The sequence below is a fragment of the Schistocerca americana genome, chromosome 3 (assembly GCF_021461395.2).
Source record: "Schistocerca americana isolate TAMUIC-IGC-003095 chromosome 3, iqSchAmer2.1, whole genome shotgun sequence".
Classification (NCBI taxonomy): domain Eukaryota; kingdom Metazoa; phylum Arthropoda; class Insecta; order Orthoptera; family Acrididae; genus Schistocerca; species Schistocerca americana.
This window is the reverse complement of record NC_060121.1, coordinates 524,566,862-524,582,874: the sequence shown is the minus strand read 5'-3', so window position 1 is coordinate 524,582,874 and position 16,013 is coordinate 524,566,862. Positions and strand designations below refer to the sequence as shown.

Here is a 16,013-nt window from a genome sequence, read left to right as displayed (position 1 = left end):
TTGTTAGGCTCCCCACCTCATCGCATACGTCAACATGGCGTCCTCCCCACGGCGGGCGGAAGCCTTATAACACGACCATTCGCCGATTTGCGGGGGAGGAATGTGGTGTCACCGCCAGACACCACACTTGCTAGGTGGTAGCTTTAAATCGGCCGCGGTCCATTAGTACATGTCGGACCCGCGTGTCGCCACTGTCAGAGATCGCAGACCGAGCGCCACCACAAGGCAGGTCTCGAGATACGGACTAGCACTCGCCCCAGTTGTACGGACGACTTTGCTAGCGACTACATGGACGAAGCATTGCTCATTAGCCGAGCTAATAGTTAGAATAGCCTTCAGCTAAGTCAATGGCTACGACCTAGCAAGGCGCCATTAGTAACATGGCATGTATCTAAAGAGTATCACTTGTATCGCCACAATCTCCAGATGTACCAAAAGGATGGATTAAAGTTAAGTATTCCAGAAGCTACGTACTTTTCTTTATAGCATTCATTACGTATCCTGTTTCAGACCTCACGCCATCCTGCTTTAGCTTAGCGCATGCCTTTCGGCTTCCTCTCATTGTGTCTAGGCTGTCTTGTCTAGATACAACAGATGTCATCAATGAATCTGAACCACGTGAGAGGTTTCGGATTTTGGTGTTTAGGCAGGATTCCTCAAGATGGCCCATAGGTTGGCACAGGATGGTACCATTTAAGTGCCCATAGCCCCTGAATTTGTTTGGAGGTAATGCTTTCAAAGGAGAAGTAATTGGGGTTGAAGATATAGTTGTCATGGCAACTAGGAAGGAGGTTTTGGTTTGGAATCCATCGGCCATTGGGAAAGATAGTGTTCAATAGCGGTAAGGCCGTGGGCATTAGGGATGTTGGTTAGGGTAAAGGGAGAAGAACTGTGGAGAGTCAGTGGAGGAAATTGTTGGTATCTTTCATATAGGAGGATAGGTTGCAGATAATAGGTTGAAGGTGTTGGTCTATGAGAGCAGAGATTCTCTCAGTGGGGACACAGTAAAGGCCGCAATGGGGTGTACTGGGTGGTAGGGTTTATGGACTTTAGGAAGCATGTAGAAGGTAGGAGTGCAGGGAGTGGTAGAGGTGAGCAGAGAGATGGACCCTGGGGACATGTTCTGGGATGGGCCTAAAGATTTGAGGAGTGACTGGAGATTCTGCTGGATTTCTGGAATGGGGTCACTGTGGTAAGGTTTTTAGGTGGATGTATCTGGCAGCAGGTGGAGTCCCTATGCCAGGTAATTCAAAACTGCAGGGATTACCTGGCAGAAGGACTCCTCCATTTCAAAGTCATCATCACTACAGTGTCTGGAAAGAGAGCTTTCATCCATCTGCTGATCTAACACAAGACCAGAACTTCTTTCGATTGTTTTGCCAGAATGGTAGACAGAATTTTATTTTCAAATTTCTTGTTCTCATTTTGGCTTTTTTCAGTTTTTGTCTGTCAATAAAGCTGTAGCTATAAGTCCAGGATGAAATTCACATTGCTTTCGGAGTAGCTTTCTAATACGGCTATCAAACCACAGTATGTCTTTCCCATTCATCAGAATTTTGTTCAGGACACACTTGTTTAAGGCATATTGTACTATACTCTGGAAATCGATTCATGCATACTCAACATTTTCTGCCTCAGAGAAGAACATTTCTTGATGACCACTCAGCTAATCTGAAATCTGTTTTTTGTCATACTTGCTAGGTAGAAATATTTGAGTTAATGTGTGTGCAATAAATAATTAATGGATCTCCAACTAAAGCACAAAAAACAAGACAAACAAAAAGCTGGATCTTCGAAATCTCAAAACCTTGGATGCGAGACCTACGTTCAAAATTTGGGAGCAAGTAGACAAAAATGGGACAAAAGAAGTATTGCGCTAATCTTGTAGGGTGCTCTGAAGAATCAACATCTCTGCCATAGAATCATAAAAATAAGGTACATTACTTTTGGTGCAGGTACTTCTAAACTGTATAAAGAAGAAATTGAGTCACAGCAACAAAGTGGAGCGTTCATCCCTTTCATGGAAAAGAAACAGAATGAAATAACAATGAATAAACTAGAAGAAAGTTATCTTGATCAGGACACACTTGTTTAAGGCATATTGCACAATACTCTGGAACTTGGATCATACATACTCAACATTTTCTGCCTCAGAGAAAGCAGAGGTTCAATGGGTAATAGTTGCAATTAGGAATCAAGCCCAAAAAATGAAAATAATGATAGTGTGCCAAAACAAAAGTCATTAAGAATTCGAAAGCCAAAGAAACTGCATGATTTCATTACTATCAGTCTAAATCTTCAACTGACTTACATCCTTTGTCACTGCAGTAAGTGATGATGCCAGACAACACTAAAAACTGATGGTAGTCAATTTCACAATAAGAGCTGCACATTGGAGTTTCCCAGGAAAACATTAAAGGCCAAAGGGGCCTTAAAACTAAGATCCACCTCTACAGCCATGTGTATTAGCATGCCATTTTTGGGGTTTTGATAGGCCTGCTGGCTCCAGATTACATCTGGATGTGGTTTTAGATGATTTCCCACATCTGAATTTGCGAATACCATGCTCGCTTCCACTTCCCATATCAGTTGCACAATTTGCAAACATTTCAAAACTGTTCACACACTTTAACATGGGATAATATTAGACTTGAGCAGATAGGGTACACAAATTCTATTCCAAGGGGAAATGGAGTGGGAACAGGGAGGGTGCCCAGCCATCCTCTACCACTGACATTGCCAAATCCAGGTTAACATGTTGAGCCTGTGAAGATATTGGATAGGGCCCAGAAAATGAAGAAGGTTTTTAAAATTAAAAAATATTTGAAATGCTCCACTGTATGTTATAAAGCATGACTAGTAATAAAAACTTGTGCTCAGAAGCAAGCCCTAGACAATGATGAAACATATGCATTAGTTATAAGGTATAGCTCGTTAAGATATTTATTTGCTATGTTTGCTAAATATGATTTTGACATCAATCACCTAGATGTTGCCATTGCTTTCTTACACGGTGACTTAAATTCAAATTGAAAGATCTTGGTGGAGCTTCTGACTGTTTAGGTGCATGAATTACTAGGAACCACAAAGAAGTTCATTTGTTGATAGACCAGACACACTATGTGGAGAAGAGTGTTAACAGATTCTGTAAGCTCATATCTATGTCACTGGACAATAACTGAGTGCTGACTCATGCTGTTTGTCCAGAAGCAGAGCAAGAGTAAGAAGCTACAAAGACCACTGTTTATTGTTACACAATAGGAAGTTGAATGAATGCTAAATTAGGAATGGCGCCAGAGCCAGCTCACTTGACTGGAATTGCTAGTTGCTTTTGTAGCAACCTGAGGTTACCCCAAATGGCAGGCAGTCAAAAGGATCTTTAGATATCTAAAAGGTACTAAGATATGAAGCAACTGCTTCTACAGCAAAGGACAGCCACATAAAAGATTATTTTGAGTAACAAAATTGAACAACTGCATATTTGTTTAAATCTTATGGAACAATGATATCCTGGCATAGTAAGCAACAGATGACAATGGCCTTTTCCATAAATGATTCAGAATATATGTCCTTGACCTGAACATGTCAGGAGATTCTATGGCTTCAAAGGTTAAGACAGTGAAATATATCCAAGCCACAAGAAAGATTTGCACAAAATACTATGTGACAACAAGGCAGCTACCGACTCGTCAAACTATTGACTATAAGAACCAAACCAAACTTATAAACACAAATGAACTCCTTAAAAGAGAAAGAAATGGAGTAACTCCAAGTCACTGTGGATCACGGATGTTTGGACTGAATCCAGGCTGACATAATGACAAAACTCCAGACAAAGACTCTCCATCAATTGCTGCTACAAGGTTTTTGAAACTAAATGTTGCATTGCTATGATGTAACTATATGGACACATTGAGGTTTTTTTATTCCATATAACAGCTCACACAAGATTTCATGCTACACATTTATCTTGTAAATGTGTTTGCAATAAATTTATTTGCTCCAATCAGACACCAACTATAAATTACTCTAACAAATATCTTCATTTTTACATCTGTATTCAGTGATGCTATAATGGCTGGACTTATTCCCTCCCCTACATGAACTGAGTTCAAAAGTTCAGGCCTGTTTGTAACCAGGAGAGCTGGGATGGTGCACTTTCACTAGGTGTACTTGTATAACCTCATAACTGCTCAAGGTAGATTTTAGATAAAGTCTGTTGAACAATTTCACATGATTCTCTCCCTATTTCCCATTCTAATTACTTGACTCTTTCAGTCCCTAGCTGGTAAATTAAAAACTCTACCTAGTAGTACACGATGATCAGCAAATTTATGTACAATCTTCTCAGCTTTCACTGAATTGTTCCACCATCCTGCTACAGAGGAAAGGGCTCTTGTCACCCAAATTACTTTGCTTTCAGAATCTGTACTAACCTAATTCGATATTATTTATGCCAATAAACATGGCTCCACCATTGGTATCCAGCTTTGTTTTCCAGGTCAACGGAAGCATCCAATTCCATCCATTTGATTTGACTCCTGACATAATGGTGGTGTGGTGTGTGACGTCACTATGGCGAGGAGTTTTTGAGTTGGTTGTGTCTGTAGACGGCATGTTGTTGTGTTTGATGGTTCCCTGTGATGGTGTATGTACACACGCTTAAGTGTAAGGCGTTGTATTGGGTTAATTTGAGGTATGGTTTTGAGAGTGCAGCACTGCTGTGAGTGTTCGTGGTTGGTGGCGTAACATGAGTTGGAAGAGTTTTCAGTGTGTCATTAAGGTTATTCTTCTTCTTCTTCTTCTTCTTCTTCTCCTCCTCTCCCTCCCCCCCACCCCCTGTTGTTAAGTATGGATATAACCATGAAATTTAATAGTGCTTCACTGTGTGCCCAGACAAGCGAGGAAATAATGTCAGTTATTAAGTTCCTGTAGTTATGAACACTGAGATTTCGGGATTGCAGCCGGATCATGTTGACTTCTTGCCACGATATTTCGGCTGGCAATCATGCAGCCATCTTCAGGTGAGTGTCCGTCACTGGAGACTGCAAGTTCCCAGAGTCAACTTTACAGCAAAAAAATTGGCGTGAAAAGGCATGTGCATTGGCCTCCGTCACAGGAGCGTCCTCTATCAAAATCCGCGGCCTCTGGAGCTACTGTTCTATATGTGGCGCGCAGGTGCATGCATAAAGGTGAAAACTAGATGTCCGCCCTCTGCCGGAATGCGCACCTGCGTCGCCACAGCATGCACTTCATGCCATATTCCTGTTTACTTATGTTTTAGGTGTACTGTAACGAGGAAGATAACAACTAACATGGGTATAAAGTGACATCCTTTATCAAACAAGTGCGAAAGGAATTCAGGTTGAACCAGTGGCCAGTCTGAATAAACAAATCATTTAGCATTTTCAAACCACGAATATGATCGTAAGAAACCGTCGGGTGAACAAAAAATCTCTGAACACATTTTCATAATCCATGTTGCCGAAGAAATCCTAGTCCACGTTCATCTATTTTTGACAATGCCCCCAGAGTTCTTGAAGTACTTCGTGAACTGGAAAGGTTGAACTGGTTAGGTGCTTTTATCCAAACAGTGGCAATGTCTACAAAACTAACTTCCATATTTTAACAATTCATATTAACAAAATTATATTCTTTACTTTCTTTTAAGGACTGAACATTAAGTGAGTCAATATTTTGAACATAATGATATACTCACCACCTCACAGTATGGATTCAGGTCCAACCTTTCTACAGTCAAAGCAGTTGAGAGTATGGTCACAAAAATATATAATTGTTTTGAAGATAAAGATATTATCTGTGCAACACTGTTGGATCTCAGGAAAGTTTTTGATATGGTCTCCCACAATATTCTCATAAAAAAGCTCTACCACTATGGAGTGAAAGAGAATGCTCTATGCCTAATGCAGTCATACTTGGACAATAGGAAACAGTTAGGTAAGGTAAATAATGAAATGTCAGAATGTCTCCCAGTTGTAAAGGGCGTATCTCAAGGACCTGTTCGTGGACTTTTTCTTTTCATTATTCATATAAATGATTTACTTGCAGTTGTATCATGTGATGCAGTGCTATATGCTGATGACACAACACTCATCACATGTGACACCAATCTTGAAAATGGGCAGCACAGCATAGCAGTGGCAATGGAGAGGTGCACTAGTTGTTTTGAGGCAAATGTACTGCAGAAGAATGATAGTAAAACTGAAGCTATTGTTTTCAACCTGAATGCTCCCAGTCATGATAACAAAACAGTAAAATTATTAGGATTTCATATAGATCAAAAACTCAACTGATATACCCACACAGGGAAGATATGTGGCAAATTGGCACGTGCCATATATCTGCTGTACAAGCTGAGGAACAGTGTAAGTAAAGAACTCCTGTTATATGCATATTTTGCATTCTTCCGTTCACATAAGTTATGGAATACTATTATGGGGCATTTTTGTACGTTCAAACTGGTGTTTAAACACTAAAATAAAGCCATAAGGTGCATATCACAACTTAACCCATATGAATCATGTCGAGATTATTTTAATAAATTAAATAATGACAGTGCCTGGCCTATATATTTACACTGTCTTGTCTTCATTAAAGAGAATGTGTAAATTTGACTTAAGAAGAACAGTTCATTACCATTACATAAGAAGTGGACATACAGTTAAGGGGAGCCGGAACGATGAAAATCACAAAATTAACATTTTTCTTTTTTTTCCATTATAAAATTATTTGTAGTTTTCTAAATGAAACAAATCAAGTTTCACCTTCTAAGTGTGTTTTTTATCGCTGCAAAGTTGATGTGCCGTGTAAACGGTTGTAGCAACTTGGTGTGTCACCTCTGACGGCGCCGCTCACTGGCTGCAAGCAGGGTATCTTTGCGGAATTAGACAGTGTTTTGTTTTCCAATGTTGTATGGCTTTATCTCTTTGACAAGTGACTGTTCATATCGGTAAACATAAACGCTATACCATGTGTGTTGACTTGCGGAGTTTGCTTTGTGTTGTTTAGCAGTTCAATTTTGTGTATTTGACAAATTTTGCTTGAACCTGTTTTACATATTTGGTTTGTGGATATCAATATGCCCCGCATCAGCAATCAAGTGTTTAAGAAAAGGCACAATGGATGGAAGAAGAAATCTTTTGTTGTTTCGAAGGGAGATGCTGCTCAGACTGCTTCACCGACTACTCCAAATGAATGTGACAGAACTTCTTCTAGCAAGAAACTTTGTGATAGCAAAGAAAAATTTGAAAACTATGAAAGTGATAGTAATGATGTGAATGAAATAATTAACATTTCCTTGCTCTCTAATATTTTGAAGCATAACGTATTATGTTAAGTTTGCAAAAAAAAAAAAAAAGAGAGAGAGGACTGGAATTCAAAATAACTTCACACATTGGTTTGGCATGTAAAATGTTATTGAAGACTAACAAATGTGTTGCAGAAGTTTCGTTTTGTAATTCTAACAGTATTCCTTGTAGTAGTAATAGTGGAAAGAAAGTGTATGATATAAATGTTAGGCTAGTGTATGGCTTGCATTGCATTGGCAAGGGCAGTGCTGCAGGGACAATGTTATGTGGAATTACGAACTTGCCAAAAACATCAACCAAGTTTGGATTTTATAATGAATTGGTGGCATCTTCTGCTGAAGATATTGCTCAAGCAACAATGAAGAAAGCAGTTGGAGAAGCTACGACAGATAATGGGAATTGTAGAGATTTAACTTTTGCTTTAGATGGATCATGGCAACATAGAGGTCATAAATTTCTAAATCGAGTTGTGACAGCTACCAGTGGAGACAGTTGGAAAGTAATTGATGTTGCTATTCTCTCAAAACATTGTAGCTATAAGGGCAATACCAAGGACGAACATAGTGAAAATTGTGAAGCAAATTTTAACGGCATGAGTGGACCGATGGAAGCAGAGGGAGTGAAAGCAACGTTTCCACATCACAGGAGTGGTATAATGTACGATACACTAACTATCTAGGAGATGGTGATTCTGAAGGATATAAAGCTGCAGATGAACTCAAACCTTATGGCAATGAAATTCACATTAAAAAACAGGAGTGCATTGGATATGCGCAGAAGTGCATGGGGGCTCGCTTGTGCAAACTAAAGCAGACATTAGGATCCCAGAAGCTTGGTGATGGTAAGACCCTTGGAGGAAGAGCAAGATTGACAGATGAAGCAATTGATGGATTGCAGAGGTATTATGGGTGTGCAATTAGGCAAAATACAAGAAGCATTGAGCATATGAGGAGAGCAGTATGGGCATTATTTTTTCTTACTGCATTAACAAATGAGCACCCACAACATGGACTGTGCCGCACAGGGAATGACTCATGGTGTAAGTACCAATCAGAAAAGGAATATGCCCATAAAAACAGTTTGCCAAATGCTGTAATTGATGTAATTAAGACCATATTCAGAGATTTATCACAGCCAAGTTTATTGGAAAAGTGTTTAATGCGAAAACACAAAAGCCAAATGTAAGTGTAAATAATTTAATTTGGATTACAATTCCCAAAAGTGTTAGTACAGATAAAAACATTGCATTTTGGAGTGTATGGTGCAGTGGCAACATACAATGAAGGAAACATTATCAAATGTGATGTGCTTAAACGTTTAGGTTTCCAACCAGGACACAACACTATTTCCACAATGTGCCTAATTGATGAAGAAAGACTAAGAGATGCAGGAAAAAAGAGACAAAAGCCTACAACATGCAGCAAAAGGGAAGAAAAGACCAGTGAAAAGGAAACTAACACTGGAAAAAGAAGAGGATGCTGATAATCCATCATATGGGACAGGAATGTATTAAAAAACTTTGGAAGCCATTACCCGTAACTTTGAAGTTCCCATATTTGAGGAACATTTTCTCAAAAACTGCTGACAGTATATCAATGAAGTTTATACACAATAATGTTTACTTCTTTTCCTTCATTTTTATAACAAATTGTAAAAAATATTGTATAATTCAAGAGTTATAGAAGAAAAAGTGCAAAGTTCTAGAGAAAAAAAATATACATGTTTTAAAAAAATTGTAAAACAAAAACCAATAAATATTTCTTAACATGGCATTATAACTTTGCAGAGAAATATTCACTGAACATGTAGTCCAAACTTTAGAGCAATAGCTATTTTTAATAATTTTAGAAAAAAATGTTCCATCTATTTGCTAAAATTAACATGAGGTGATGGATCGTTCCAGCTCCCCTTAATATGCCATATGCTAAGCCTGCAAAGACACATAACAGTTACGAATATCTTGGTCCTGTCTTTTTAAACAAATTACCTGAAAATGCCTACACAGTGCCGGTAACTAAATTTAAAACTATTTTTTCGAGGTGGATGAAAAGTAAAGTAGGCTAATTTGCTACGCTAAAGAGTTCCTTGAGTATGTGACAAATGACTCACTTTCCTTATAAGAATTAACTATAAATTAACTGCAGACTATACATATACCACGTTGTGCAACTATTTCATTACTGTTTCATGTATTTGTTGTTAATTATCTGTTTGATTATTTATTTGTCATGCACTGAACTAAGTAATTCACTTACCTTGTAATTCATCTGTTACGAAACTACTTGTTGTTATTGACATTTGCACAAATGTGTATTGTATCCATCTTGGATTATTATATTGTAGTTAATAACAACTGTCATGTCGAAGTTTATATTATTATTACTATTATTATTGTGTTAACACTGACGACACCAATTGCGTGTAAATATGCTCAACGGTGGAATAAAACATTTGCATCTGTAAATACTTCATACCCATTTTCCCTTCGTATACTAACCTTTGGATAATTTCATTACCCTTTTCCTTTGCTGATGATAGCTGCACTACACACCACACAACACTTTCGCAAGTTCCGCTGACTGTAATGTTGCTTCTACCGACAGCAATAACAACGTACTCGCGAACAGTGAACACTGAAAGGTGTTTGTATATACCTGCAACACACAGGCGTCTAAAGCTAGCGAAATGAGGGATGCTCAACTACCGGACCTACCGATAGATGGCTCTAGCGCGTGCCGGCAAGACGTTGTATAATTGAGTGTCCGCCATATCTGAATTTGGCAAACAAACGAAGTGTCAAAACACGGATGAAAATGTTTTTCGTTCTGCGCCCTCATAAGTATTTTATATTGGATGTTCTAGATATCTACACATCAACATAATGAAGTGTTTCTAATCTAGCGAGAAAAAACAGTGACAGTTCTGCTATGAAATTTCTAAATTCGAGTGTGTTTTGAAAGTTTGACAAGCGGACCTATAAATTGTTTACCATTTTATGAGTGCTTTACTTATTTGCCCATTTTAAAACACTATTTAAGATTCAATGGAGGTCAACAAATTACCTTACTTGCCGAAACTTTTAACTACTGGTATAATTCGGAAAATCAAGTGTGGACAACAGTGAAGACGTCTCTTGAAAAAAAGTTGACATCGTTTGCTGAGGGGTATCTTTACTGACAACAGAAATTACAACTGAACTATTAAAGTATTACTTACGTATAAACAGAAAAAAATGTTATTTTTCTTTATCTGAATTGATGCATTGCCATGCTGACACTGTAATTGCAACATGCACTTACGAATTTGGCTCTCCCTTTGAACTAGGCCTAAGCACAATGAGAAACTCAGGCAGGAGAGTACTGCAAATGTTAGAATAAGGAAAGGTTCTCATAAAAGTATAATTAAAAATAATGTAAGTATATTTCATCAAAATATTGGGAGTTTAAAGAATAAAGTAGATGAGCTTCTGGTTTGTTTGGAAGATTTAGAAGCTGAGAATGAAATAGATATACTATGCCTGTCTGAGCATCACATTGTTACTGATATGGATAAGGTAAATGTAAGTGGTTATAAGCTCTCTGCATATGTAATGAGAGAAAATATGGAGAAAGGAGGAGTTGCCATATATGTCAAAAGTTATCATTGTGCAAAAAGTATAGAAACAAAAAAGTTTTGTGTAGAGAAACATATAGAAGCATGTGCCTGTGAGCTTAAATTAAATAAAGGCACATTTATAATTGTAACTGTATATAGGTCCCCATCAGGAAATTTTCATCTATTTCTGAAAAATTTGGACTCCTTGTTGTGCTGTCTGTCAGACAGGGGGAAGCAAATTATTATTTGTGGGGACTTCAATGTAGATTCTCTGAAAGAGGGTAATAGGAAAAATGACCTTGAAGTATTACTCGGTTCTTTCAATTTGACACCCGTTATTGATTTTCCTACTCGGGTGGTAAAGGATAGCAGCTCACTGATAGATAACTTCTTTATAGACCAAGATAAGTTTAACCAGATAAATGCTCAGCCTGTTGAGAATGGTCTTTCTGATCATGGTGCACAGCTAGTTACAATATATGACATAGCTCCATTCAGCAATACTAAACAGTCCTCCAAAGTAGTACGTTCAGTCAACAATTTAACAATTGCAAATTTCAGGGAAAGCCTACAGCAGTTAGACTGGGATGAGGTGTACCGTGAACCTGATGCCAATTTAAAATATAATTTATTTCATGACATTTTTGTAAATGCATTTGAAAACTGCTTCCCCAAGAAAATAGTTAAATATACTCGTAAGAAACCCTGTAACAAACCATGGCTTACTAAGGGTATAAAAATATCTTGTAACCGGAAAAGGGAAATGTATCTGACAGCAAGAAAGAGTAGTGACCCAGAAACTATCAAAAATTATAAAAACTACTGTGTTATATTAAGAAAAGTTATTAAAAAATCCAGGAGTATGTGTATCATGTCTGAAATCAGCAACTCTGATAATAAAATTAAAACAATTTGGAATATTATTAAAAGAGAAACAGGTCAACCAAGAGCAGAGGAAGACAGTATTACCATCAAATTGAATGAAAACTTTACGAACAAAAAGTCAGAAGTTGAAAATATTTTTAATAATCATTTTCTAAATGTTGTGGATATAGTAGGATCCAGGTGTTCATTAGAAGATGCTAGGCTGTTAATGGAAGAGGCCATACCTATGCAATTTGATACAATTGAAATCTCACCCACTTCTCCCTCTGAAATTAGGAAAATAATAAACTTGCTTAAAAGCAAAAACTCACATGGAATTGATGGCATTTCCAGCAAAATACTAAAAGCTTGTTCTCAACAGATAAGTAAGATTCTCAGCCACCTGTGTAATAGCTCTCTGGAACAGGGCATTTTCCCTGATAGACTGAAATATGCTATTGTTATACCTTTGCATAAAAAGGGGGATAGATCTGATGTCAACAATTACCGTCCAATCTCCCTTCTAACAGCTTTATCCAAAATTTTTGAGAAAGTAATGTATTCAAGAGTAGCTTCACATATCTGTAAAAATGAAGTACTAACAAAATGTCAGTTTGGTTTCCAGAAAGGTTTTTCAACAGAAAATGCCATATATGCTTTCACCAGTCAAATTTTGAATGATCTGAATAACCGAACACCACCCATTGGGATTTTTTGTGATCTCTCAAAGGCTTTTGATTGTGTAAATCATGAAATTCTGCTAGACAAGCTCAAGTATTGTGGCGTGAGTGGGACAGTGCACAAATGGTTTAATTCGTACCTAACTGGAAGAGTGCAGAAAGTTGAAATAAGTAGTTCTCGTAACATGCAAAGATCAGCACATTCCTCAAACTGGGGAACTATCAAGAATGGGGTTCCACAAGGGTCAGTCTTGGGTCCTTTGTTGTTCTTATTATATATTAATGACTTGCCATTCTATATTCATGAAGAGGCAAAGTTAGTTCTCTTCGCTGATGATACAAGTATAGTAATCACACCTGAGAAGCAAGAATTAACTTATGAAATTGTCAATACTGTCTTTCAGAAAATTACTAAGTGGTTCCTTGTAAACGGACTCTCACTGAATTTTGATAAGACACAGTACATACAGTTCCGTACAGTGAATGGTATGATGCCATTAATAAATATAGACCTTAATCAGAAGCATATAGCTAAGGTAGAATATTCCAAATTTTTAGGTATGTCCATTGATGAGAGATTAAATTGGAAGAAACACATTGATGATCTGCTGAAACGTTTGAGTTCAGCTACTTATGCAATAAGGGTCATTGCAAATTTTGGTGATAAACATCTTAGTAAATTAGCTTACTACGCCTATTTTCACTCATTGCTTTCATATGGCATCATATTTTGGGGTAATTCATCACTGAGGAATAAAGTATTTATTGCACAAAAGCGTGTAATCAGAATAATAGCTGGAGTCCACCCAAGATCATCCTGCAGACATTTATTTAAGGATCTAGGGATATTCACAGTAGCTTCTCAGTATATATACTCTCTTATGAAATTTGTTATTAACAACCAAACCCAATTCAAAAGTAATAGCAGTGTGCATAACTACAATACTAGGAGAAAGGACGATCTTCACTATTCAAGATTAAATCTACTTTGGCACAGAAAGGGGTGAATTATACTGGCACTAAAGTCTTTGGTCACTTACCAAATAGTATCAAAAGTCTGACAGATAACCAACAAGTATTTAAGAAGACATTAAAAGAATTTCTGAATGACAACTCCTTCTACTCCATAGAGGAATTTTTAGATATAAATTAAGAAAAAAAAGAAAAAAAACAAAAATATTAAAAAAAAATAAAAAAAATAAAAATAAAAAATAAAGGAAAACAAAAAAACACAAAAAAATAAAGTTGTTATATTAACTTAAGTATGTTGTTAAATTAACCTAATTATGTCATGTATTGGAAAATTCGACTCGTTCCACATCATTACGAAATATCGTATTCATGATCCATGGAACTAGTATTAATCTAATCTAATCTAATCTAAATGCCATGATTTTATTAACGCCTGTACATGACACGGTGTATTTAAACTGAGTGATATGGTAGAAGCACCAGTATTTAACAGTGCTTCAGTCTTTGATACGAGACAAGTAATACATTTGAATGAGATAAACTCAAAGCCCAACATTAAGGCTCCTCTTAAATGCATGACTTGTATTGGACTGATCCATGATGATGTAGGGAGTGAAGGAAGTTGTTGAAAATAACCTCGATCACAGCTGTTAATTTTAAGGTTGGCGTGTCTTAAAACTGTAATTTTCCAGTCTGACACCCAAACAAATTTAAAATTGAATTCAAAACATGTCAGTGAGCAAAATTAATTACACTTTGACTTGCAACCACAGAATTCTATTTCTGTGAATCTTGGTTCCAGTCTTTGACATGGTGTCAATCACTGGAATGAGTGGTTGTCAGTATACTGCCCAAGCAAAAAACAAACCTGAAAATGAAAGCTGCAGAAGCTGGCCAGACAGGCACCCCAATGGCTGCTACAATCTGTGTGAGACAAGGGTGACATTATATTGCAAATTTATTGTAAAAAGTTCCATATTGTCTGAGTTTGTCCTATACTGACAGGACAATCTAGTCCAGTCGATTTTCTTATCAGCAAAAGTACACTAGCCAATACCAGTGGCACAAAGGTAGTGCCACATTACAAACTATCTGGTAACAACAGAAGTATTAGTGGACAATGTACAGTAAATAATATGTAATAATCTGAGAAATTCAAAATTGGTTTGAAGAAATAGGACAGTATTGGGAAAGAGAGTAACATTTTGAAAATAACAAATGACGCAAGTAGAGTTCTCAGTTATGAAAGCTTGCTTAAATTTTTTTTCCCTCTCTCTCTTTTCGATTATCAAGGGAAAAATGTGATAACATAAAAGTGCAAGAAAGTTGTGTACAATGTTGGAAATGATGAAAAAGAAAATCTCACTATGCTTCCTCCTCCATGTGAAGAGTATTCCTGTAATAATAGCTAATAACATACCAAGAACATGAGGGTGTCACAGTGGAGATCTGTTTTGTGGTACAGACACCTGATACAACTATTCCACAACAAAACGTACTTTCAGTAGCTGTGGTACCAGTGCACTCCCACAGGATAACAGAATATTATGTACTCCAGGAATCACATTGGGTACACCACATACAGCATAAATTGTACAGCAACTACAATGCTTTGTGAGCAAGTAATAATAGTCAGTATCTTTAATTTTAACATAACTCTTGACTCCCATAATTATCTGCTTATACGTGTGCTTGTACTACAGGTTATTGGTAAAGCAAATACTAATTGAATACGTCTTCACACTTTTAATACTTAGCAGAAATTCTGAAAAAAGTAAATTGTTTTATTACTGTATCACCTCTATGGCGAATTAAGAGGTACTGACTGGTTTCTTTGAACGTTTAATAGAAGCCTTCTTTTTTACCTGCTATTGATTACGAGCCATTCCAAGTTCTGTACAGAACAATCTCTCGCATTTTTCATGAGGTTTGTTATTCTGTACACTAACATTTCTTCTTCTAAATGGTAAATAATGTATTCAGACAGTGCTGGTATTAAAGGTAATTCATGAAATAAATTATATTTAAGCCAGAAAATTAAAGGTTCCACATGGCACATGAAAAGTACCTTGCTACACACATGTATGTACAGATTCCAAAATGTATGTGAATTTGAGTTACAAACTTTTTTAATTAGAAATATGAAGATCACAATACTTTGGGTCTGCAATAATTCAAACGTAAAATACTTTATTTCCCTGTGGGAAACTTTGTTCTTTATGTGACTCGTGCAACTGCTTTCACTCTTAATGGAAAACTAAATGGTTTATGTTAAAGTTAACAAGCAAAAAGTGTAACCATTGTTACATAATTTCTGTGAAGTAAGATTCCTTAATGTTATTTCCTTCCTTTGTCATCATAACTCGATAATTTCAGTTCCGTATGGGACATAAGAACTAACAAAATGAAATGCTTTTATTACTATGACCAAACAAAATCTTTTTAACATGTAGTACACAGTTCAAATCAGCAAAAAGTGTAACCGTATAATTAAGGTAAATGTTGATGAAAATTAGGCATGTAACATGAATACTGAAATTTCCTAGATTTCCACGTGTACCTGTAATCACTGTAT

The 16,013-nt window shown here is 36.8% G+C and overlaps 1 protein-coding gene across 1 annotated transcript in view; it reads right to left on the bottom strand.

Annotated features, from left to right (window-relative positions):
• LOC124605605 (threonylcarbamoyladenosine tRNA methylthiotransferase) overlaps nucleotides 1-9,982 on the bottom strand; it is a 120,962-nt gene extending 110,980 nt beyond the window's left edge. The window contains exon 1 of the mRNA XM_047137401.1: nucleotides 9,826-9,982. The gene's annotated coding sequence lies outside the window, so the exon portion shown is untranslated. The remainder of the gene's footprint in view (nucleotides 1-9,825) is intronic.
• Nucleotides 9,983-16,013: the final 6,031 nt, after the last annotated feature.